The sequence below is a fragment of the Staurois parvus genome, unplaced genomic scaffold, assembly GCF_062004578.1.
Source record: "Staurois parvus isolate SC_StPar_1 unplaced genomic scaffold, SC_StPar_1.0 ptg000014l, whole genome shotgun sequence".
NCBI classification, from domain to species: Eukaryota; Metazoa; Chordata; class Amphibia; order Anura; family Ranidae; genus Staurois; species Staurois parvus.
Window position 1 is genome coordinate 14,087,996 of NW_028317810.1, and position 26,892 is coordinate 14,114,887.

Consider the following 26,892-nt stretch of genomic DNA (forward strand, 5'->3'; position numbering starts at 1 on the left):
AAGTTTTCAGTTCCTGTAACTGAAGGCAATGAGAGAAGAGGTTTCGTAATGTAGAAAAGGAGGTCACCAGTATAGGCTGCAATCTTGTGATAGTAGGTAGTGGCTTGCACACCCCTCAAGTCTGGGGTATTTCAGATGTGTTCAAAAAGTTTGTGAGTTGTGTATTTTAAAGCGGTCAATGATCCTTCTTTTCAGGAGTGATTCCATTAATTTGACTACAACCGATGTTAAACTCCCTGGCCTGTAATTACCAGCCTCTACCTTTCTGTCCTTCTTGTGGAAAGGTGCTGTCTGCCAGTTATGGGGAACTTCTCCTGTTAGAAAAGATTGATTAAAAAGATCCGTTAAAAGTCAAACAATTATACCTCTAAGTTCCCTTAAAGCTCTGGGATGAATACCATTGGGGCCCATTGCTTTATTAAAGTTTAACCAAGCCAGTTCCTCTGCTACCTCTGTCTCCAGAAATCCTAAAAATTAGCTGTCATTACTAGAACCAATATGATTCCCCAATTTCTCATTGCTTATGTATAATCTCTGTATTACACACAGTAATTGTTTGTCCCCCTTGCATGTGGCAATGATAATACATCCTTCTAGGTGCATTTGTTTACTTACACTTATTAGGCTTACTTCAATTCTGAATGTTCTTATGCCAGTACAACACATATTAATGGCATGATTTGGGTGGCGTGAAGAGAGGAAGTTGTCTTCCATACAGTGATTCATATTCTTATGACATATGACAATTTCTGAGGACAATCTGTAGCTGTTAGTAGAGTGGGTTTGAGTGCTGGGAACATGTTGTATAAATTTGGGAGACTCATTTGGGGTAATAGAGTCTGCTGGAGAGTTTTGATTTTTTGGGGAATTTTCCCAAGCACTGATTTTTAATTATTCAGAAGAGAGGAAGTACTGAGGGTTGTGGGACCAATGAAACAGTGGGAGAAGTGACACAGGAAGTCATTGGAAGACTGAGCAGTGATGGTTTGTGTAGAGAGCAGAAAGCAAGAGACAAGACAGGCGAGCAGCAGGAGAGGAGATAAGATAGTAGTGACAGTAATTGCACCTATACAGAACCTCATGGGTACTCAGAGAACATGTTGGGCCTAAAAAAAAATCTGAATTCTATGATAGATGAAAGCTTATTTCTGGAGAGCTTTCCTAGACATCAACTGTGTTCTCATGTGTAACAAATTGTGTGTGTGCAGAGACCTTAACGCAACTTTAAAGTGACAATAAACTTTGTCACTGGTTTTAAAAAAGAAAATTCTAATTAAGTATGTGCTCTTAAGGTGATTGTAAACCTTTGTATTTTTTTTAATAATTAACATCATATTTATCCACTATGTGCAATGGTTTTGCACACAACTGCCTGATCCTCCTCTTCTGAAGTCCCTTGCTGGCACTCCTGGCTTCACCTCTTCTCTACCACTTCACTTGAGCAGACTCAATGCTGAGCCATGCTGCCTGCATCTATAGACAAAGACAGCATAGCTCAGCCCCACCCCCACTTCCTTTGTCAGAGAAATTGATTGACAGGAATGGAATGCAATGGTCTAACAACTATGGTTGCTAGAACAACAGTGGCTCCTGCTGCTTTGCCTCTTTTATAGTTAGAACGCAAACAGCCCCTGCCACCTAGCATCTTTGTTTGCTATTATGTAGGCAGCTCCTGTGCCTAACATGCTTGGTTATTTGGATGCAGGAGGTCCCTGCCATCTGCATCCTGGCAACCAAGAACTTTATGTGGCAGGGACAACCTGCATGCTAGTGACCAATGAGAAGACAGGTGGGTGGAACAGGGCACTGACATACTCACATTTTTTGCATATCTAATGATGGCAACTATAGTTTGAGTAAATATTTATTTCCTTTCTCTATGTATGGTCAGAAAGTAATGGGGGAGGGGCATTTGCTGTCGACCATGCTATCTTGGTCAAAAAAGGGACAAAGTGCTTTGACCCAGCATATTTAGAAATTTGATGTTTTGCTCCATCTTATCAAAGGTGAGAAAACTTTTTTTTAAAGCTATAGTAGCATCCAGTGTGTTTTTCCCTACTGGAGTGGTTTTAATAAGAAGTGGGGCGAGACTTTTTTAAGGGAGCCTGGTGCTAGATTGGACTCCTTCCATGGAAAGTGTTGATTGTTTTTATAAATTACAATAGCTTACCATTTTAAAAATTATAGTCCGCTTAGTTAGACCTTGCTTATTATCTAAAGGCACTGAATTAATAGTGTAAAGATAGCCCATATATACCTTTTCTATGCCTAATGATTAAACTTTCAGCTACCTTTTAATAATGTAAATTGAGTATAATCAGCAATATGCGTTCTCTCATAAGAATCACATAGAGCATACATGATCCAATTTAGCGGAATTAATGTCCTTTTCATCCTCTTGAGTGCTGTATAATAGGATTTAATATGCCTTAATGCAGGAAAGTTTCTAATTTCATAGCTACAATGCAGTATGCAGAATATTATTGTACATATTGGATCTTGTACATGCCAAGGTTAAAGATTTTAAACCAAGAGGAAAATGTTTCCTCTTGAGTAAAAGATCAGTTTGTGGAATTTTCAGTTTAAATCATCTGTAACTGGAGCTTAGTGACTTTATAGAAGAAGAAAAGTGCAAAGGAAAGAAGGAACCCTGCAGGTTAATCACATATCCATTTATAAAGCAGTAGTATTATCTTACTGTATCCATACTGCTGTGCTGTACAAATGTGCATTATGCTTTGCTGCTTCTGAACTCTGAAGCAAAGGGACTCTGCTGTGGTATGCAGAGAATACTATTGGGACACTACTAGCTCCACACCACAACCTGCATTTTATGAATGAGACGTAAAATTGGGGTGTAGTGTAGCATAAACGCTGCAATGCCCAGGGGATAGCAGTATCTGCTTTCCGTTATTATTAGGCCGCTAAGGTTTTTTCATTCATAAATCTCAAATTCAGAAACAAGTCAAGTGAAAACAGGGAAAATTGCGCTTTTAGATGCTTTCTTGGAAATATTGATTTCTTAGGGAAATTCATTTTCCATGCATTCATGCATCCCTTTTATCTTATAACTGTAATGAGATAAAAGCAGCTGAAATACATTAAATAGGACATGGCTTAAAAAAAAGATCACTTTGAATGGCAATTTAAACACTTCTATACGTAATAAAAAATAGAAAAAAATACCCCAAACCATTTGTTCTACATTCGCCAATGCAACCTAATATGTTTTTCTCATTCACACCAGAGTGCAATACTCCACAATATATTTTTCTGCCTTGAGAAACGCTGCATTAAGTAGTCTAATAAACTAAATTATATTTATGACCTACTAATGTATATCACCACAGAAAATAACAGGCCTGTGTACTCCATGTGAAGGCGGCTGTTTGGAGTGTACACAGTCATTCAGCACAGGCAGGAGAGGGAACAGTGGAAAGCCGCATCTGTAATCTGTGGCCGATAAATGCTGCTCAATAGGTGTTTAATGCAAGAGCTCAATCGCTGGGAAGCTCCAGCTATGATTTATTTTCCTTATGACATTTTCAGAGTGGAGCTAGATAAAAAAAAGAAATAGAACAAAATTCAAGTAACAATATTCTAAGTATGTGAGACATTAAAAAAAGGTCTCTTGTAATAGCAATGTTTGCTAAAAGCACCTACAGATATAAGAAAACATTTAGTCTGTTGAATTTTAACTGTATGTTATCTCTGTGGACCTTTCCAGGCCATGGCCAAGCATATATTAACCATGTTGGATATTTTTGAGAGACCAAATCCAACCCAATGCTTCTTCCTTAAAATGATCTTTTAGTGGCCACACCAAGCATTCGCAGTTGCCTGTAGGTAACTAAATTTCTAGTGACATTTCCAAATGTCTAATGACATTTCTAGACAGCAATATTATTAGATATGTACAAAGGTGCTCACATACCTTTTTAAAGGCTTTTTCTTTTACAAAAAGCTTTATTGAATAACAAGCAAAGATGAACAGGCAGTCAAAGCAAGAATTCAATGACCAACATGTACACATTACAATGAATGAAGGGGAACTGATGCAAGGCATGCATAGATAAAAGCAAAATCCGAAAAGTTTACATAGGTGCCCTGAGGGAGGGGATGAGGAGGGAGGTTGGGAAGGAACAGATAACAGACCTTTATGGGTCAATAATAATATAAACTCCAAAGGGAAGTATTGCTACATCAACATTATAAAAAACAGGAAAGGCCTGAGAAAAGACTGCATCAAAAAAAAAAAAACAATACATATTCATGACCTAGAATGTAAAAAGAAATCTAGATTGCATAAATAGCCTTGTGGATGCAGCACAGAGAACAGCAGGCACAAACTGTAAATTATGTGTAAGGACAGAGTAAACAGAAGAGTAGAAAAAGACAAATAGTAGAGATACACGGACAACACACACAGACACTAAAAAAAAAAAAAACGGAGAGGGAGGGGCTCCGGGGGGATCACGGCAGAATCCATCCTCATATCGATAGAAGGGACTGGTCGAATCACGAGGGCTGGGCTACATCCAGCCAGGGACACCATACCTGCAGAAATTTTGTATGGGTATCCAATAATATGGCCGTCAGTTTTTCATTGACCATTATGAAGTTCATCCGATTTTTGACAGCCTCAAAGCTAAGAACAGGAGTCTTCCAAGCCCTTGCAATCGTCAATTTAGTTGCCATAAATAAATGTGATGCCAGCTGCCGTTCAGAGTGGAGAAGGCCCTCTAGTGGTTTAAATAGAAGCGCTTCATATGGATTACGCTTAATGTCTGTATGAAGAATAGTGCGAAGGAGGGCATATACCCTAATCCACAACCTGCTTACCTTAGGACAAGTCCACCAGATATGTGCCATGGTACCTAATTGTTGGCAACCCCGAAAACAAACCGGGGAATAAGTAGGAATAAAACTAGCTAGACGGGCAGGCGTATAATACCATCGGTATAGAATTTTGTAGGCATTCTCAAGAATAATGACATTCCTGGAACACTTAGATAATGTTTGGGTCATGAGCTGCCAGTCTTGTTGATCCAGGGTTCCCCCTAATTCCGACTGCCAACGCTGATGATAGGAACGAACCGGAGGGGTTCTATATGACATAATGGAAGAATAAATCAGGGAGATCAGACCTGGTGCATGAGGTCTATGTCTACACTGGCTTTCAAAAGGGGATAAACGATAAGGTCCTGGATGCGTACGTATTAGAGTATGAATAAAGTGACGAAGTTGAAGATAACCAAAATGTTCTCGGAGGGGAATGTTATAAGAAGAACGCAAAGTGTCAAAAGTAATTATTCTGGTGGGGGACAGGAGTGAATGAATATCATAAAAACCATGTGTCTGCCACCAGACAAACTGTCTAGGGTTATCCTTACCCGGAAGGAATAATGGGTTATGCAATAGACGTAACAGAGGCAGATGAGGAGAGATAAGACCAGCGGAGTATTTTACAGAATCCCAAAGACGAAGCGAAAGCGTCAGCGTTGGGCTAAGATTAGATGGACGCTGAGAATTAGGGAGCCAGGGCAAGGAGGGGAGCGGTATCGGGTGAGAGTCCATCATATCTACTACAGCCCACAGGGGGAAATGGTGAGAAGCATGAATATGAGCTAAAGGGGCAATGTTAGCCGCCAAATAATAGGACTGGAGATTTGGAACAGATAACCCGCCCGCATTCCGCGCGCAAATAAAATGTGCTTGCTAATTCTAGGTCGAGAGGAGCCCCAAATAAAGGACAAAAGTTTTCGCTGATGTATACGCAATATATGTGAAGGTACTGAAACTGGCAGAACACGAAATAGGTATAGTAATTTAGGAAGATAAGTCATACGGATTGCATTAATTCTACCGAACCATGATAACGGGAAATGGGACCAAGAGGACAAGAGCTCAGTCAACTCATGAAAAACAGTGGGAAAGTTAGCCTGATACAGTCCATCATATGTCGGGGTAAGCTTAATTCCTAGATATGGTAAGGCCGAAAGCCATTGGAAGGGGAACGTTTGCTTCAAAATAGTCAATAGTGGTGGTGGGAGGGTAACTGACATAGCTCTTGATTTAGCTGAATTGACATGTAAACCTGAGAGGGTGGCAAAAGAATCAAGAACTGCTAGCAAATTAGGCAAAGTAATCCCCGGATTCGAGATTGACAATAATATGTCATCCGCAAACAACGATAATTTATGTTGGGAGCCTGCCACATCGATTCCCTTAATATCAGGATGTATACGGATTGCTTCTGCCAACGGTTCCAGGGCTAAGATAAAAAGTAAAGGGGAGAGCGGGCAGCCCTGTCTAGTACCTCTAGCAACCGAGAACGTAGAAGATTCAAACCCGTAGTATCTAAGCTTCGCTTGAGGGGATGTATACAGTGAAGAGATCCATCGCAAGAAGGAAGGACCGAAGCCAAAACGATGGAGGACCGACAGAAGATACGGCCAGGATACAGTGTCAAAAGCCTTGTTGATGTCTAAGGATAAGAGCATCATATCCATTTTACGAGTATGGGCCAAATGTTGCAATTGTAAAATACGTCTAATAGCATCTCCGGCCTGCCTATGGGGAACAAATCCCACCTGATCCTTTTTAATCAGACGAGAAAGGAAGGAATTCAATCGAGTAGCCAAAATCTTAGTAAGAATCTTCATATCGATATTGATAAGAGAGATAGGCCTATAATTAGCCCAGGAAGAATGATCTCGATCCGGTTTAGGGATCATAACCACATTAGCAGTTAAAGAGTCTGGGGAAAAATTCGAACCTCCCTTCACCGCATTAAACATAGCGGCAAGGTGGGGAGCGAGCACATCAGCCAATTTCTTATAATATAGTGCCGTGTATCCATCAGGACCTGGGCGTTTGCCTGTTTTCAGTTCTGCTATACATTGCAAAACCTCAGATACTTGGATATTGCGATCCATCAGATCCTTATGGGCCAACGTTAAAGTAGGTAATGACAAACTAGATAAGAAGTCAGAAATAGACTGAGGGTCAGCCCGGGTGGGATCAGAGTAAAGTTTAGCCAGCCTGTGCCGGAACTCCTCTAATACCATTACTGGGTTGCTCGTAAGGGTATTGTGACGAGTACGTAAAGATATCGGCTTGGGGTGTTGCGCAAAAGAACGCAATCTACGGGCCAACATAGAGTCTGGTTTGTTAGCTTTGCTATACCACTTCTGGCGAGTCCAACGCAAGGAGCGCTCAGCCTCATCTGTTAAACACAGATCCAATTCTAAGCGAGCCTGATCCAACAGTCTACGATTTGACGGTGAAGGTGACTGTTTAAACTGGGCTGACGCGGAGGTTAACTTCGATTCTAACTGACATTGCTTAAGCTGTCTTTCCTTCTTTCGTCTGGAAGCTATATGGATAATATGCCCCCTAAGCACTGCCTTATATGCTTCCCATAATGTTACTGAAGAAGAGACAGAACCCGAGTTTAATTGAAAATATTCCTGAGACTTACGATGTAACTCCGTCTGAATCTCCTTCAGCGAAAGCAAGGAATCATTCATTATCCATGAAGAGAAGGTCGGCCTGCATAGGAGAGATTGACAGACTACCAAAATAGGCTCATGGTCTGACCATGGGACCGTTAGGATAGAGATAGAATGAACCAAAGGGAGATGTTTACGTGAAACGAAGGCATGATCAATTCTAGAATGAGAATGGTGAGGGTGTGAATAATAAGTGTAGTCTTTCCCCTGAGGATGAAATTCTCGCCATAAATCTACCAAATCATGGGTAGTTAACGTCCGTATAAAGGACTTCGCTGAAGTGGAAGGGTCAGAGCGTTCTGTCGGATATTTATCTAGTGCAGGATTTAACACTAAATTTGAATCCCCCGCCATCAGAAGTGTACCCCTTTGATGTGTGGCCAGGAGGGAACATAGATGTGACAGAAAAGGTCCAGGGTTGACGTTAGGAGCGTAAAAAGACATTATGGTAACCTCTATTCCATGAATCGTGCCCTGGAGCAGAAGGTATCTGCCATTTGGATCAGCAATACGCTTCACACAGACAAATGGAGTTTTACTATGGAAGGCAACCAATACACCTCTCTGTTTAGTGGGACCAGTAGCTTGAAATATCTGAGGGTAACGTGCATCAAAATATTTTGGGGCAGAAGTAGTGGAGAAGTGGGTTTCTTGCAAACAAGCAATGTCAACTTTGCGAGCCCGAAGAAACTTAAATATCTTTACCCGTTTCTGTGGAGAGTTCATCCCCTGGACGTTCAGTGATAACCAGTTTAACGACATGGATATCTAAAAGGAAGGAAGATAAAATCCACCACGATCCCCGGGAGCCCTGAAAACAAAAATTTGCAAAAACACAAGACATACATGACAAAGGACAAAGAGAAAGAAACTATGAAGAAAGGAGAGGACAAGAAGACCTCTAATATACAAGCAAGATATCTGTAAATCATAGAGAATGATTCAAACATTATAATAATCATCTGTGGGTAAAACACCCAAACAAAGGCTAGGTAGCGGGCAGGGCAGAAGACCAGACCGCTAGCCAGCTCGGAGGGGGACACGACCATCCACCGGAACAACTCGGCATTGATATAAAATATATAAACATTACAACTAAGGCTAATACACCTATGAATAGGCAATCCAAAACTCGCAGGACAATAAAGATCTCAACCAATCAATACAGAGAAAATTAACATCCGCTCTTGATTGGAAGAGATATGACACACGGAAATATGAAATCCCTGAACAAATCTGAATTCAAGTCCAGAAAGTGGCAGCGAAGAAAAAATAACCACGTGGGACTAAGCTACATACTGGCGGCCAGCTACTAAACATCAGGTCGCTGAGATTTCCTGAAAGCGCTGGGCCTGTAGGGATCCAAGAGCCTGTGAAATGCTCTGACTAGGAGGAGATTTATGCAAGGACTGGGAATTTTGATGACGCGTAGGTATTAAAGTCTCCTCATTCTGGGATTGTGGCAACTCCAAGTTGAGCTCCCGAAAGTGACGCCGGAGATCCGCTGGCGTAGAGGCTTGAAATTGACAACCTTGAAAGGTAAATGAAAGCTTGAAAGGGAAGCCCCATCTATACTTGATATCAGCTGACTGAAGAATCCGAAGATAAGGTCTCAGGGTGCGACGTTTGGCAATCGTGACTGGGGACAGATCCGCGAACAGATGGACAGAATGACCTTGAAACTCCAAAGCCGAACGATTCCGAGCTGCCTGCAGTAGACGTTCCTTAGTGCGATAGAAGTGAAATTTAATAATAATGTCCCTGGGAGGACCCTCCGCGGGCTTGGGTGCTAAAGCTCTATGGATACGATCAAACTCCAGGCGTTCCAGAGGAATCTCAGGGGCCAGCTCCTGGAAAAGGGCAGTTGCAGTGCCCTGCAAATCAGCGATTGTCTCCGGGACTCCACGGATGCGGAGATTATCCCTGCGAGCTCTATTCTCAGCATCCTCCAACTTATCTTTCAAAGTATCCAGCTCAGCATGTAGATCCTCCACTTCTTGTTCGTGACCCTCCAGGACTGTAGTTGCCAGATCCATACGTTGTTCCAATTGGTGGGCGCGGAGACCCAGCTCTTTTAGGCCTCTTGCCAGATCAGAAGACAATTTACGTGAGGCAGCAGTAATCTCCTCTCGCACTATAGCACAAAATTTGTGTAGTAAAGCTTCGGGATGATGTTCAAGAGGGTCAACCATCCCCGACGGAAATTGCCGCTGACTATCGCCATCAGACTCAGGGTCCCCTGGAAGTTGAGTATTATCATCAGGCTCAGGCGGGCTAGGTATCAACTTGGCAATGTGGCCCTGTAAAGGGGATTGCTGTTTGGCCCGGTGTTTAAGCTTTGTGCGGGGAGTGCGGTGCATTTCCGAAAGCGGTCCACTGATTACCAAGGCGCCCCCAGACTATTGAAGCGTAATGTTAGGGTGTAGAAGCCCAATGGCCGAGAAGAACGTCGCGGTGGCACGGCCCAAGGAGGTCACTCTGACATTTTCCCCCTTGGTTCATGTACGTGTCCCCCACCGGGGAAGTATTCACAGAAGGTTCAACATAATGTTATAGTCAATAAAATATAGATGATTATGCTATATAAGCCAGGTATGCAGACTGTGTAGATTGCCAGAAGATATTCCAGACACCCCTGATTTATCTACTGGGGAAGGGGACTATGCAGGAGGATGCCTTCTCCCATCCAGCACCGTTCCTGCAGCCGGCCAGACCTCCAGCAGCCTGCTGGGATCCTGCAGGGACGCTGTACAGTCCACCAGGCCACCAGGAGCCCACCCAACCTGCCCCAACAGCTGACCTGACTCCAGGGGACTCCAGGGGTTGGCAGGCAGGGCGATAGGGTGGCGGTCCGGCCGCGAGGGCGATCCGCTCCAGCCGCGGATCTAGGAAACACCGCGGCTTCACACGCCGCGGTAGGCCTCAATCCACCCCGCGCCCCGGATGCTCAGGGAAGGGGCAGAACGGCTCGACACCCCTCCTCAGGTGCCAGATGGAGTCCGGGCAGCCGGGGATCCGCTGCGGGCAGCCTCCGTACCCCGGATGGCAGCGGATGGAGGATCAGGGTGCCGGAGCTTCAGAAAGGAGCGTCTGCTCCCAGCGCAATCTTGGACATGCCCCCCCTTTTAAAGGCTTTTTGTTGATGAAGTATACAGTCATCCTGGCAGTGAATAAACCTGCCTTGTCATTATTCCTATGTCTGGTTCACGAGACCAGTAGCCCATTATCCTGTCAGCCACAGGTTTTGTACAAACCCCACTGTAGTTCTTTATACAGAGAGTGCTGACCTGGAGCATATATGTAGTAGTTCAGACTTCACAAGCTAGGTGTGCTAGGTTTATATCAGTAGGTGTATTGTGCATTCGGTCATTGTACTCATTGGGTAACAGGCATAAAGAGCAAAATGAAAACCTGGGTGGCTAAATTCTGGTGTAAAAAAAATAAAATAAATAAATGAGCAAAAAACAGGCCTTTAAAAAGTAGAAGGGCCAACCTCGGCATTTCAGATTTACTTTTTTGGTTTTTGTATTGTCAAAAATCATTAATAAATAAAATAATAAATAAATTAATTAATTAATTAATTGCACACCACCTGGGTGGCTAAATTCTGGTGTAAAAAAAATAAAATAAATAAATGAGCAAAAAACAGGCCTTTAAAAAGTAGAAGGGCCAACCTCGGCATTTCAGATTTACTTTTTTGGTTTTTGTATTGTCAAAAATCATTAATAAATAAAATAATAAATAAATTAATTAATTAATTAATTGCACACCACAGATACGTACAATCTATTAGAGCCCAGCATGCAAGTGTGAAAGAAAGCAGAAGATATCCAAGTAAGATATCCAAGTAAGACTCCAAACCAGGAGTCTTATACATCTGGTCTACTCCACCCACTGTACTGCATAGTTTGGTGATGGGCCAGGAGTCTCCTCCTGCACGCACAGCTTACCCATTCATACATGACTAGACTTTTAATTCCCCTGGAGCGGTAACAAACACAAACAGGAAATTACATAGCTGGTTCTGATCTACTTCCTCATGTAGGGGATAAATGAATATTTTGTATGAAACGATAAGGTCACAGAATTTTAAAGTGTGTGTTTTTACAAAAGTGTAAAATTGTAAACTAAACAACATAAGTGGTTTGCATTAGTAGAAAGGGATAAAGACTATGACGCTGTCTGGTGGCTCATGGGCATGCAGTGGGGAAAATAATTATTTGATCCCTTGCAGATTTTGTAAGTTTGCTCACTTACAAAGAAATGAAGGGTCAATAATGTTTTTTATCATAGGTGTATTTTAAATGATAGAGACAGAATATCAACCAAGAATCCAGAAAAAAACACAATACCAGTAGTAGTCCAGTGGACTCCCAGTCAGAAGATACAGCTGCCTACCTGCTGATATCTGCATCCTGGAGCCACCACACTGGGGACACCACCACCACAGTGATATGTTTTTGCATTAGAAACAAGGCTGAACTGTTGTAGAAATTGTTACTATTCTAGGGTTCACCTTAAAAATGGAAATTAAACAAAAAAAATGAAGATTTGCTTTATTTTAAGGAACATCTAGAAATGGTCTTTGTGCCTAAGCAGTACCCTATAAAAAAGTACCTTTTTATCTGGAATTCCTTCTGAAAATATTAGTGTATTTCTTGGTATGTGAGGGTGCCTAGGCACCCCTGAGCCCAAGTCCCCATATCTGTATATCTGCAGTGTTAGATTAAGGCACAGCTATCACTGACTGCTATTCTCAGATCTCTGGGTACAAAATGGTGATATCACTGCTGTGCTGTTCGCTGTTCTCTTTAGTGGAGGCTTTGATATGAGTAAAATCCTGCCTCTACCAAGACAGCTGCTTCCACAGACACAGACCAAGGCATAGTAAATCCATAATGGGACACATATTGTCTGCTAGGAGAGAACAGGCAATAGTGTTGACTAGTCCTTTTCCCTCTTCTTGTGTTTATGTGGACGCAACTTCCAGATACAGTTCTTTAAGAATTTATAAATGACAACAGACAATAAACACAACAGATGCGGAAGGCCCACAGTGGGCATAGAGGTACTTGCAACGTTTTAGCATTCCTAGTAAGGCTTCATTGACACTTTGCAAGGGGATATAGAATGTAATGGTAAAAAAGGTTGCATTGTACATAACTATTGTGTCGTAATCTTTAGAACTTGATTAAATTTGTAACTTTCTATAAATTAGATCAGTGGCCATTCAACTGAACTCAGTTACTTCTGTGTTTATGGTATATTAAATATTAACAGCTGAAGCAGAAACAATCCCTCTTTTGACCTCAGTGTACTGTATCTCTTATCAGTGCCACCTCCATAAAAGAACTGTGCTTAGCTTATTGAATAGCTATTGTAATCTTTGGTGCAGCCCTCGGTGATTTCCTGGAGGCTTCTCTAAACATGACATCTTTACACAATATTTCCGTTTTGTCAATCTTGTTTTGTTCATTCAAATATGAATGTTTTCAGGCAAGAAAATGTGAGTCCCACATGAAGCTCATGTTTACTAATGGTATCACTTATTAATGTCTATATCGCTGGGAGGAAGTTGTTCTATTTCCGTGTTCAAATATAGATTCACATTTCTTTCTGCCATGAAATCCAAATGATAGCTGTAATGTGCTACTCTCCACAGGGAAAAGATATTTATAGTAGAACACACGGCTCTGTTATACTGCATTTTTGCTTTCCATTGTAGAGATCAGCTCTGTTTCATGTTGCACTGATATGATAATGTTGTCTTCGGTTCTGCTGGATAAGATTTTGATTGCTGATAATAACGATATTGCAAGGTATGGCAATTTCATGCACGTGGGTCAAGATAACTTCCATAATCTTGTGAAATGCACCTCTTGGAATATAGTTTGAATACCTAATTTGATCTTTGAGGAGAAAGACAGTTTCTCTACAAATCTACAGCAGTGTTTTTCAGCCAGGGCGCCTTCTGGTTTCTTCAGGGTAAAATGGCTACAATTGCCACAAATTACCCAAAAATTGTTAACAAGCCAGCAAGTGGACCAGGCCTGCCTTTTTGTTATATAAAGCCACAGCATTTTTTGTGCCGCAATAAAACTTTGGGCTCCATGTGAGCCAGCTACTGACATTCTAGCAACCAATGACAACATTAGTTAATAAAGAGAACATTGTGCACATGCACAGCTTCCTTGTTTTCCCCTCTCTGTCAGCACCGGGGTCACGTTAGAAAGAGGAAGAGAAACTGGGTAAGAAGGAAAAGGTTAGAATACTAGTCAGTACCAGTTTGCAACTATGGAGAAAAAAACTATGGAAAAACCTCTATTGTTTGGTGACCAATGTATGTCGATGCTGCTTCGATATGTAAAAGTATTCGTTTTTACATTTTATAATGGTGTGCGTCAAAATTGTCCATAATTTTAAAGGGTGTCTTAACTGAAAAAAGGTTGAGAAATGCTTTTCTAAAGCATATACAGTCAGGTCCATAAATATTGGGACATCAACACAATTCTAACATTTTTGGCTCTATACACCACCACAATGGATTTGAAATGAAACGAACATGATGTGCTTTAACTGCAGACTGTCAGCTTTAATTTGAGGGTATTTACATCCAAATCAGGTGAACGGTGTAGGAATTACAACAGTTTGCATATGTGCCTCCCACTTGTTAAGGGACCAAAAGTAATGGGACAATTGGTTTCTCAGCTGTTCCATGGCCAGGTGTGTGTTTTTCCCTCATTATCCCAATTACAATGAGCAGATAAAAGGTCCAGAGTTCATTTCAAGTGTGCTATTTGCATTTGGAATCTGTTGCTGTCAACTCTCAAGATGAGATCCAAAGAGCTGTCACTATCAGTGAAGAAAGCCATCATTAGGCTGAAAAAACAAAACAAACCCATCAGAGAGATAGCAAAAACATTAGGCGTGGCCAAAACAACTGTTTGGAACATTCTTAAAAAGAAGGAACGCACCGGTGAGCTCAGCAACACCAAAAGACCCGGAAGACCACGGAAAACAACTGTGGTGGATGACCGAAGAATTCTTTCCCTGGTGAAGAAAACACCCTTCACAACAGTTGGCCAGATAAAGAACACTCTCCAGGAGGTAGGTGTATGTGTGTCAAAGTCAACAATCAAGAGAAGACTTCACCAGAGTGAATACAGAGGGTTCACCACAAGATGTAAACCATTGGTGAGCCTCAAAAACAGGAAGGCCAGATTAGAGTTTGCCAAACGACATCTAAAAAAGCCTTCAAAGTTCTGGAACAACATCCTATGGACAGATGAGACCAAGATCAACTTGTACCAGAGTGATGGGAAGAGAAGAGTATGGAGAAGGAAAGGAACTGCTCATGATCCTAAGCATACCACCTCATCAGTGAAGCATGGTGGTGGTAGTGTCATGGCGTGGGCATGTATGGCTGCCAATGGAACTGGTTCTCTTGTATTTATTGATGATGTGACTGCTGACAAATGCAGCAGGATGAATTCTGAAGTGTTTCGGGCAATATTATCTGCTCATAATCAGCCAAATGCTTCAGAACTCATTGGACGCCGCTTCACAGTGCAGATGGACAATGACCCAAAGGATACTGCAAAAGCAACCAAAGAGTTTTTTAAGGGAAAGAAGTGGAATGTTATGCAATGGCCAAGTCAATCACCTGACCTGAATCCGATTGAGCATGCATTTCACTTCCTGAAGACAAAACTGAAGGGAAAATGCCCCAAGAACAAGCAAGAACTAAAGACAGTTGCAGTAGAGGCCTGGCAGAGCATCACCAGGGATGAAACCCAGCATCTGGTGATGTCTATGCGTTCCAGACTTCAGACTGTAATTGACTGCAAAGGATTTGCAACCAAGTATTAAAAAGTGAAAGTTTGATGTATGATTATTATTCTGTCCCATTACTTTTGGTTCCTTAATAAGTGGGAGGCACATATGCAAACTGTTGTAATTCCTACACCGTTCACCTGATTTGGATGTAAATACCCTCAAATTAAAGCTGACAGTCTGCAGTTAAAGCACATCTTGTTCGTTTCATTTCAAATCCATTGTGGTGGTGTATAGAGCCAAAAATGTTAGAATTGTGTTGATGTCCCAATATTTATGGACCTGACTGTATGCATAAAACAATCTCCTCAGCTCCAAGCCAAATCACTCCTGCTCTGCTGTCTGGGCAAGGTGAGTCAAGGAGCCATCTGCGCTCCCAACACGCAAACAGACAGAAGCTCTCTGCATTCCGAATACATCACAGTGATTCCAGTTTATTGAAGCCAACTATCGCTGATGTGTTTCACTCAAAAAGAATTAATCGGAGAGAATCCAGAATCGAAGAGAACCTAGTCAAAAGAGAGATCCCAAGCGTGGAAACTTTATAATGATCATTGGCTTTAATGAATCAGAATTGGTGTGATGTGATCAGAGTGTAGAGGATTTCCTTCTGCTTGTATGCTAAAATCTTTATTTTTCCTTTACTTGTGACTGCTTTTGGCAACTGTGATGGAAGCCGTAGCATTAACATCCTATTTTAGGTATTGGATGTTTTATTGATAAGAGAATTGTAATTAAATGGTGCATATATTCTCACAAGAACTAACTAACTGGGGTTTCTGTTTTTTATATTCCACAGTGAAATGAGCTTCCAATTCAGAGAGAAATCTTCCACTTGACTAAAGCTGTGACCACACATTTTTCTTGTTGACTTAATTTTCTTCTACATGCTAATCACACATGAGCAGGGTTCTCTTGAGCTTTTCCCTAGTCACTACATAAAGTGAACTCATGAGGATAGAAGTAAGGCAGGTGCCCCTTCTGGATTGTTCTTAAAGATGCAAGATCTGCTATGTCATCCTGATCCTTGCTTCACTGCCTACTAAGACGCTGACCTGGAGCATATATGTAGTAGTTCAGACTTCACAAGCTGTATGCTACGTTTACATCAGTAGGTGTATTGTGCATTCGTCATTGTATTTATTGGGTAACAGACATAAAGAGCAAAATTAAAACCTGGGTGGCTAAATTCTGTTGTAAAATAAATAAATAAATAGCAAAAATAGGCCTTTAAAAAGTAGAACGGGCACCCTCGGCATTCCAGATTTATACTTTTTGTTTTTTTGTATTGTCAAAAGTCATTAATAAATAAAATACCTTTAAAAAATGTATTGCACACCACAGATACAATCTATTAGAGCTCAGCATGCAAGCGTGAAAGAAAGCAGACGATATCCAAGTAAGATAGCTTCATAATTATAAGTTTTGAGGCTAATCCAATTAATTCAATAATTAACGTAAAGCTTAATATAGAAAAGAAAAGCAACTGTACAATAAAAAACAAACAAATTTCAAAGTATAAAACTGTAAGACAAGGAGGCAGATGTGGTCTAATACCTACACAGTAAAAGCTGTCTAATTGTTACTCTGGGTATATGCAGCCTGCTCAGCTATGCAATAGGATAAGGCATAAAAACTTTCAATAACAAAAAAATCAGCCCAAAGCACTGTAGTCTACTAATCCTTTAATGATCTGTAAAATCCCAAATCAAAAATGCAATATAGTGCAGCTTACCAGTCCTCAAATGAGGGGTTCGCATTTCTCTTTTTTTAGATTTTTTCCTCATTAATTTCATCTGGTAATCTTTGAATAACAAACTTCCTCTTTCTGGGTGGCTATGATCATTCTTCCACTGTATCTGCAGAGGGAGCCACGGTTGCCACCTAGGCAGAATTAGTATTTTGCCAAAGAAAGATAAGATTATTTTTGCTTTCTGATTAGCGCACGGAAAGTGACAAGAACACTGCATGTGTTGCAAGATCAACAGGTATTTTCTGTACTTGTTGAAAATATTAGCCTGAAAAATTAAAAACAATGCAACTGCCACATCTTAGGACAGGTAAGTGACAATAGTTTGATTTTTTTTTCAGTTTAGTTATCCTTTAACCCTTCCAGATCATGCACCCCACTTTTAAACTCAGACAGTTAGATCATTTTTACATATTTTCCCTTACAGCTTTCAGAGTTTGTAAAAGACCCTTTCAAACCATACATTTTCTGAAAGCACATGGAGAGTAGAATAAAAAGGTGTTACTGATTTTTAAGGCCCCATGATATTTGCATGAAAACAACATATACACTAAAATCTATATTAGCAGATACAAACACTGCAAATTGTACAAAATTCCTGCTAAATTCCTACTACAAAAATATAAAGGTAAACCTGTATTGAGATAATAAATAAATATTTGTAACTTTACATTGCAAAGAAAAGCTGGCACTCTGGTGTATACTCTGCAATCTTGTATTTAGTACTGAGCTATGAATAAGGCCAGTTTGCCAGAAATGCATTGACATTTGTGGCTGACATCTGTCAATCGCCAATAAATACAAGATTTCAGAGTATTCACTGGAGTTCTGGCTTTTCTTTGCTTATACATATCATGTGGAGTGCAGTCAGCTGCCTCTGCCACAGCACCTGTCAGCGATCGCGGCGTCCTGCCGGCCCGCGCATGCGCGCTGGCGACGGCTCACGCCGGGACACAGGCACTAGGTCCCGGCGAGCCGTGGATGACAGGATGCCGCGCATGCACAGTGGGACCCGCGGGCGCGCCTCGGGCGGCCAATGACAGCCCGGGGGCGCGTCCCGAGCGGCCAATGACAGTGCAGGGCGCAATATTTAAAGATGCCCTGCACTGTCAGTAATCGCCGCAAGGTCTATCTGAGTTCCTGAGTCCTGTACCTGTGTTTTTGACCCTGATTGATCCTGACTACGCTGCCTACTCCTGTGTTGACCCGGATTGTCCTGACTACTCTGCCTTCTCCCATCCTGACCCCCGGCTTGTTTTGACCTCTCTACGGACTGACTTATCCTGCTGACCCTGCGTGTGACCTGACGATTCTCCGCCTGCCGATTCGGTACCTCGTCTACCCCACGGGACCCCCGCTCGTGATCCATCCTGCTAGGTCCTGCCGTCCTCCTCACATCTGGCTCTCCCGGTACCAATACATCCCCGGAGGTTGCCCCTGCCACTGGTGGGCCTGCTCGGAGGTCGTGACCTGGTCCCGGTCTGTTTCAAGTCCATCCCCACCATCAGGGGCCCTGGTGAAAGCACAGACCGGGACTTAGACTCCACGCTTTGGGTAGGTCTGTCAAGTGGGCAGCCAGGGGCACCACTTAGCGGGTCCTAACAGTACCTTGCGGCCATGACAGAGCCAGGAAGAGGACCGGCGTCCCTAGAGGATATATGCCAGCACCTGGCGACTCTGACCCAGGCCTCCCAGAATTTTCACAGCCGCTGCACCCGGCTTGAGGACCGCATGGAGTCGTTTGCCACCCCTGCTCCAAGTTCCGCAACTGCGGAGTCACCCGCTGCTCCAGCATCCGGAGCAGTTGCGGCACCCCTAGCTCCCGAACCCCGCGTTCCCCTGCCAGAACGATTCCGTGGAGACCGAAGCCGTTTTCGGGCCTTCCGGAACGCGTGCACTTTATTTTTTGACCTGCAGCCCCGCACGTTTACCGTCGAGACCGTCAAGGTGGGGTTTATAATCTCTCTCCTTCAGGATGAGCCCCAGGATTGGGCTCACCGCCTGATGGAGAAACGTGACCCCCATCTCGATTCCGTGACTGAGTTCTTTCAGGCCATGGCCGTCCTATATGACGACCCCCAGCGGGCTGCCTCCGCGGAGGCTACGCTATACTCTCTGCGGCAAGGCCGCCGGGCGGCCGAAGAGTATGCGTCTGATTTCAGGCGTTGGATGGGAGACACCAGATGGAACGATGCGGCATTATGTCACCAGTTCCGCATTGGGCTGTCTGAGTCGCTAAAAGACGAATTAGCACGAGTAGGACTACCGGACTCTCTTGAGAAACTGATAGAGTTGGCCATCCAAATTGACCGCAGACTGAGAGAGCGTCGCCTGGAAAGGAGTAGCCAGGGTCAAAGGGTGGCATGGATCCCACCGAGAGAAGCAGCTCCAACCCCAGGGAACCATGTCCAGAGCACGGAAGCAGGGGACACCTCAGAACCCATGCAACTGGGACTGGCCCGTTCCACTTTATCGGCCGAGGAACGTCAGAGGAGACGATCGCAGAACCTATGTCTGTACTGTGGGGAAGCTGGTCACCAGGTGCGCTCCTGTCCTGCAAAAATGAGTAAGTCCGCTTCCTGTTTTCCTTTACCTACAGAAAGGGGTGACCTATCTAGTTATCTGGCAATACCGGTGTCGTTACAGCTCCCCGGAGGAACCCTGTCGGTGACCGCAATCATTGATTCGGGAGCATGTAGTTGTTTCATTGATCTTACTTTTGCTCACCGACAAAAGATTCCCCTCCAGACCAAAGAAAGGGGGTTTAACATCTTCCTGGCAGACGGGTCTAGCATAAAGTCGGGAGTGGTGGATCAGGAGACTCCCCCTATTTTTACCACGATGGCTGACCATCATCAGGAGTTCCTCCGTCTGGATGCCATCGCATCCCCCCTTTTCCCAATCATTCTGGGGCTTCCTTGGCTGCGGGCCCATAACCCCCAGGTTGATTGGGAGAAGGGAACGGTTCAATTTCGGTCACCATACTGCCGGGATCACTGCCACGTCCCAGGGCCCGTGCCTCCCCGGTTTCTCCTATGCATGGATGGTGATACGGATCTGTCTCAGGTTATCCCTCCGGCCTACCACGATTTCTTAGATGTGTTCAGTAAGCGAGGAGCAGACATTCTTCCCCCACACCGTTCCTACGATTGCCCCATAGACCTCCTACCCGGATCTGAGATTTCATTCGGTCGCATTTTTCCTTTATCGGAACTAGAATCAGGGGTTTTGAGGGAGTATATTGATGACGATCTGCGGAAGGGATTTATTCGCCCGTCCACGTCTCCGGCCGGGGCTGGGTTGTTTTTTGTAGAAAAAAAAGACAAATCGTTACGGCCCTGTATTGACTACCGAGACCTGAATAAAATCACAGTAAAAAATCGCTATCCGTTACCCCTAGTCCCTGAGCTCCTCCAGAGGTTAGGGTCAGCAGCGATTTTTACTAAATTAGACTTGCGGGGGGCATATAACCTTGTTCATATCAGGGAGGGGGATGAATGGAAGACAGCCTTTCGTACGAGATTCGGTCATTTCGAATATTTGGTGATGCCGTTCGGGCTCTGTAACGCACCGGCCACCTTCCAACACTTTATTAACGATGTCTTTCGTGATTTCCTCGATGTCTTCGTGGTTGTCTACCTAGATGACATCCTGATATTTTCACCCTCACTGGAGGCTCATAGGGAGCATGTGGCAAGGGTCCTAACACGTTTACGCCAACACGGGCTTTACGCTAAGGCAGAAAAATGCTGTTTTGAACAGTGTAAAATAACGTTCTTGGGACTGGTCCTCTCTCCCGCGGGGGTCGCGATGGATCCCCAGAAAGTCACGGCGATCTTAGATTGGCCGACACCCACCGATAAGAGGGGGGTACAGCGTTTCATTGGATTCGCAAACTTTTATAGAAAGTTTGTCAGGAACTTCTCAGGGCTGGTCTACCCAATCACGCAACTGACTAAACAAGGGACTCATTTTAAATGGACCCCTGAAGCCCAGACCGCGTTCGACACGCTCAAGAAATTGTTTACTTCTGCTCCCATGCTCTGCCATCCAGATTCTTCTCTTCCATATGTTTTGGAAGTGGACGCCTCCGAAAACGCGGTAGGAGCGATTCTTTCCCAAAGGAGTGGTACCAAGGAGTTACTGCATCCCGTGGCGTTTTTCTCCAGGAAGTTGACTCCGGCGGAGCGCAATTACGATATTGGAGATCGGGAACTCCTGGTCATCAAGTCCGCTCTAGAAGAATAGAGGTATCTCCTGGAAGGAGCCACACACCCAATCCTAATATTCACGGATCACAAGAACCTCGAGTATTTAAGGACGGCGAAACGACTGAGTCCACGCCAGGCGAGATGGGCTCTTTTCTTCTCTCGGTTTACCTTTCATATAACGTACCGACCTGGGTCTAAGAATACAAAACCAGACGCTCTGTCCCGCATGTTTGAGGACCCCGACGATACAGTGTTACCTGACACAATTTTGCCATCCGGAAGCTTCCTCGTCCTGCAAACGGAACTTCACTCCAGACTGATTGACGCTTCCGTTGGACTGCCAGTCCCGCCTGGGTCGCCTCTCCAGAACCGCGATGGTCTGCTTTGGAAGGAAAATCGGATCGTGGTGCCAGGAGTTCAAACTGTCGTCCTGGGGCACTGCCACGACCATCCAATGGCAGGGCACTTTGGGGTGACGAAGACTCTGGAGCTACTACGGCGCTCATTCTGGTGGCCAAACATGGCCAAAGACTGCGAGCGCTACGTCCAGACCTGTCCCACCTGCCAAAGGAACAAGCCCTCCAGAAGCAAGGCCTGGGCATTGTTGCGTCCATTGCCGATACCCAAACGGGCCTGGCAAATGATTGCCATGGATTTTGTAGTCGAACTCCCACCGTCTCAAGGCTACACTGCCATAATGGTGATCGTGGATCGCTTTTCAAAGATGGCTCATTTCGTGCCCTTGGAAAGAACCCCGGAGACCGGCACCGGAGACTGCACGGATATTCATCAAGGAAGTAGTGAGGCTACATGGGATACCCGAAGACATAGTATCGGATCGGGGAGTCCAGTTCACATCAAGATTCTGGAAAGCCTTGTGTGAAGCATTAGGAATCAAACTGTCACTGTCATCCGTTTACCATCCACAGACCAACGGGCAAACAGAAAGGACCAATCAAACATTGGAACAGTACCTCAGATGCTACACCTCCTATCTCCAGGACGACTGGCTAACACTGTTGCCTTCTGCAGAGTTCGCCTATAATAACTCGAGCCACTCAGCGACGGGACAATCACCGTTTTTTACCAATTTCGGATATCATCCTACGTTTCTCCCCGACCTAATGCCCGAAAGTCCGGTACCCGCATCTCAAGATGTCTTGCATTTCTTTTCTGTCAATAACAAAACGATTCAGGAGGCCATCACTAAAGCCCAAGAAGATAGTAAAAAGGCGTTCGACAGGAAGAGAAGAGGAGAGCTGTTGCTCCAGCCGGGGGATCAGGTTTGGTTGGCTACGACCAACTTGAAAATGCTGTGTCCTTCCAGGAAGTTAGGACCGAAGTACCTTGGACCGTTTCCAATTAAACAGGTGATCAATGAAGTGGCCTACGAACTTGAGCTCCCGGAGTCTTTCAGAATACACCCTGTGTTCCATGTCTCTCTCCTGAAACCATCCAGACCAGATTCCTTCCCGGATCGCCAATCCAAACCTCCTGAGGCAGTCACCATAGGTGACCAGGAGGAATATGAGGTAGAAACTATTCTCAGTTGCCGAAAGAGGGGGGGCCAGACGCAGTTCCTGATAAAATGGAAAGGTTATGGCCCTGAGGAGAATTCTTGGGTACCCATCCAGAATGTTCACGCCCCCAGGCTCATCCGGGAATTTTTTCGTGGCCACCCGCGGTGGAGAGATCAGTGGGGCTCCCGGAGGGTGCCCATGGGGGGGGGGCAATGTCAGCGATCGCGGCGTCCTGCCGGCCCGCGCATGCGCGCTGGCGACGGCTCACGCCGGGACACAGGCACTAGGTCCCGGCGAGCCGTGGATGACAGGATGCCGCGCATGCGCAGTGGGACCCGCGGGCGCGCCTCGGGCGGCCAATGACAGCCCGGGGGCGCATCCCGAGCGGCCAATGACAGTGCAAGGCGCAATATTTAAAGATGCCCTGCACTGTCAGTAATCGCCGCAAGGTCTATCTGAGTTCCTGAGTCCTGTACCTGTGTTTTTGACCCTGATTGATCCTGACTACGCTGCCTACTCCTGTGTTGACCCGGATTGTCCTGACTACTCTGCCTTCTCCCATCCTGACCCCCGGCTTGTTTTGACCTCTCTACGGACTGACTTATCCTGCTGACCCTGCGTGTGACCTGACGATTCTCCGCCTGCCGATTCGGTACCTCGCCTACCCCACGGGACCCCCGCTCGTGATCCATCCTGCTAGGTCCTGCCGTCCTCCTCACATCTGGCTCTCCCGGTACCAATACATCCCCGGAGGTTGCCCCTGCCACTGGTGGGCCTGCTCGGAGGTCGTGACCTGGTCCCGGTCTGTTTCAAGTCCATCCCCACCATCAGGGGCCCTGGTGAAAGCACAGACCGGGACTTAGACTCCACGCTTTGGGTAGGTCTGTCAAGTGGGCAGCCAGGGGCACCACCTGGCGGGTCCTAACAGCACCGTTGATGAAGCCACATTATAACACTGAGAGGTAGTAGCACCTGCTTTCATGTATTTAAATGTTAAATTGCGCCTTTTTGCGATATGGTGAAAACAAATGTACACAAAAATGTAAATAACCAAATTTCTCAAAAAATCTGGAGGTTTTCATTTTTCCCTTATGGCCTCCAGAATTTGTAAATGGCCCACCAAACCATACATTTTCAGAAAGCACATGACCTGTAGAATAAAAAGAAGGTCAAGCGCTCTTGGTATGTTTGTTTATCTGGTACACAAATATGCGACTTCTCGGTGTCAAGGCCGCATATTTGCATACTGCCAGCGCCAAGAAGTTAAAGAGCAACTGAACTCTGGAAATTGTGAACAAAAAAGGAGGGCAGAAGACAAATTACTTGTCACTAGTATTTCATTTTTTCTTACTGCAGCTGTTCGTTCTCAATTACTGACTTACCATACCTTGGTCATCTTGGTGGAGAAGTGCACTACTATTTTTTAGAAGGAATTTCAGACAAAAGGTTACATTTTCAAGGTGTTGCTTAGACAAATTTAACAGTTCTAAATAGCCATCTCAAAATTTAAAATCTGTAAATAGGCCCCACATAGTCCCTGATGGTGATGTGAGATAATAATGTGCATGAAAGAAAATAAAGCCAGAACATATCCAGAAATGTTGATACCTAGGACTGAACAGACCTAGATAGAAGAGATAAATAGATAGGAGACAATATTTGTTCATCCTTGATTTAGGCTTCTTTCACACTGTTCAGTTTTTCTTCCATTTTTGTGTTAAAAAAGCGGAAGAGAAATGAATGACCATTTAATCCTATGGAAGGCCTCACATTGGTCAGTTGCGGGTCCGTTGCGTTTTTCAAAGTCCTGCAAGCTGCGTTTTTGGTTCATGTTTGGTGCACCAAAAATGCACCTGCCCATTGAAAGGAATGGAAAACACATCAAAAACACACCCGCAGTTGTATTTTTGGTGTGTTTTTAGAGTCGTGTCTTTTTTCATAGATAAAATGCACTGGAAATGCAGTAAAAATGCTTATGCGCTTTTACCGCATTTTTGAAACGGAGCAATGTAAACGTAGCCTTAATATTATGTGTATTCTTCATTTTCAGAAATCACATCAGGATAAAATTACAATGCAATATAATTATGTTGAACAAAAAATAATGTCCAGACACAGGTATCAACACTCTGCAAATGGTGAATTAGAGAATACGTAATACCTGTATCTATTCAGAACCTGAAATTGAATTCCAGCATTGCCTGAGAGCCCGGGGTCAGTAGGGGGCCCAGTGACAGGCTCACTGGGCACAATTCACTAAGCGGTATCTTCCGAATATGCGGTAGGATACCGCACAGCATTTTTAAAAAAAAAACATTTGAATTCACCAAAAGACACTACTAAAATACTGCATGAGTTACTTTATCAAGTCATGCGGTATTTTAGTAGTGAAAACCATGCGTTAATGTTTCAGCTGTCAGCGGGGTCCCCCACTGACAGCTGAATGTAAAAGAAAGAATTACCGGCAATTAAAATTTTTTTTTAAAAAAACAGCGTGGAGTCCTCCCCTCCATCCATATCAAGCCCTTCAGGTCTGGTATGGATTTTGAGGGGAACCCCCATGCCAAAATGTAAAAAAAAATGGTGTGGCCCCCCCCCCCCAAAATCCATACCAGACCCTTATCCGACAATGCAGCCCAGCAGGTCAGGAAAGGGGGGGACGAGCGGGCGCCCCCCCGAACCAGACTAGGCCACATGACCTCAACATGGGGGGTGCTTTGGGGTGAAGGGGGTTCCCCCCAAAATCCATACCAGACCCTTATCCAAGCATGCAGCCTGGCAGGTCAGAAAGGGGGGGGACAAGCAAGCGCCCCCTCCTCCTGAACCATACCAGGCCAAATGCCCTCAACATGGGGGGGTGCTATGGGGTGGAGGGGGCTCCCCCCCAAAAAGCCTTGTCCCCATGTTGATGGGGACAAGAGCCTCTTCCCCCAAACCCTGGCCTGTGCTTGTGGGGGTCTGCGGGCAGGGGGCTTATCAGAATCTGGAAGTGACCTTTAGCAAGGTGGCCCTTAGATCCTGGCCCCCCCATGTGAATGAGTATGGGGTACATGGTACCGCTACCCATTCACAAAAAAAAAAGTGTAGTATGAAAAAAGACAGGAGACAGTCTTTGCCAAGTCCTTTATTAAAAGAAGAAAAACAAAAGAATGTCCCCCTAAGTAGATCCAATGTCAATCACAAAGCCAGCCGCCGCCGCTACCTGAAAAACAAATGCTGGGTCAATGATGTCACAAGGAGGTGGGGCCACAAGCGTGATGTCACTAAAGGGGGCTTCTAGACTCCAATAAGCCCCCTGCCTGCAGACCCCCACAACCCTGGCCTGTGGTTGTGGGGGTCTGCAGGCAGGGGGCTTATTGGAAGAGGCTCTTGTCCCCCCATGTTGAGGGCATGTGGCCTGGTCATGGGGGACCCCATGATGTTGTTTTATTATTTTTTTTATTAATTTTAATGCCCTTTCTATGCAGCTGAGCTGCAATATGTACGTGGGGTGTTGTGTGGGTGTGGCTTTGGCTTGAGTGTATTATCTCTTTGCCCAGGGCACCATGAGTTGTCAGTCCGCCCCTGGTTAATACTAAAGATGTAATGGATAACTTGTTGGTCATTATCAGTCACCTAAGTTCAGGTTATACATTGCTACCTGATATTAATTTTTCCCCTACAATTGGGAGGAAGGAGGAAGAGTGGACAAACTCCCGCTCTGGGAGAATAGTGAAGATTTTATATGAAGCATATGAAAGAAAATATATGTGCAGCCCTGATTTAAAGTAGTTGTTAACCCCTACATATACCCAGTGATTTGACTGGCCTCAGGTGATACACAAAGATTAAACATAAGTTGTACCTGTCTATCTGCAGTGTTCTATTCTCTACATGCATTCCAGTCCATTTATACAGTTTTCTGAGAGTTCAGAAAAAAGGGACAGAGAGCTGAAGTAACACTGTGCAGAGCTCAGTGAGGGAAGCTCTGGGAGCTGATTGGAGGGAAAGGACACACTCTCCTCCACATAGCTCTCAGGAATAGAGCTGATGCTATCAATCAGCTAGCGGTCCCTTCCTGTCAT

The 26,892-nt window shown here is 44.4% G+C and overlaps 1 protein-coding gene across 4 annotated transcripts in view; it reads left to right on the forward strand.

The window, feature by feature from the left end:
- The window catches only part of OSBP2 (oxysterol binding protein 2), a 344,220-nt gene that overhangs the window by 207,814 nt on the left and 109,514 nt on the right, over positions 1-26,892 (forward strand). The window lies entirely within an intron of this gene.